Genomic DNA, 293 nt, shown 5'->3' with positions numbered 1-293 from the left:
CTGGCAGTCGGAGCACATGGGAGAGGCGCTGAGGTTGTGGATCTATTTGTCTATTTTTCACTTTACTTTTTTTTTCTTTTTTTTTTTTTAAGCGAGCCTCAGAGCTGCTCAGCCACCATGTGCAGGGAAATGCGTGCGTTCAGCCATTCGGCAGTGGGCCCGAGCCTTCCCCGAACGCTGCTGCTCGAAGGCGAAATCCCTGCCACAGGTCAGGAGCCATGAGAAATAAAGTTTTAAGCCTCCGACGGAGTAGCAGTCTCCCCCTCCTTCGGGACTGGAGGAATGCAGCGGAA

The sequence above is a fragment of the Fukomys damarensis genome, unplaced genomic scaffold (genome assembly GCF_012274545.1).
Source record: "Fukomys damarensis isolate Sample0158 unplaced genomic scaffold, DMR_v1.0_HiC HiC_scaffold_14, whole genome shotgun sequence".
In the NCBI taxonomy this organism is placed as follows: domain Eukaryota; kingdom Metazoa; phylum Chordata; class Mammalia; order Rodentia; family Bathyergidae; genus Fukomys; species Fukomys damarensis.
The sequence above is the reverse complement of the archived record's forward strand: the minus strand, read 5'-3'. Positions refer to the sequence as shown.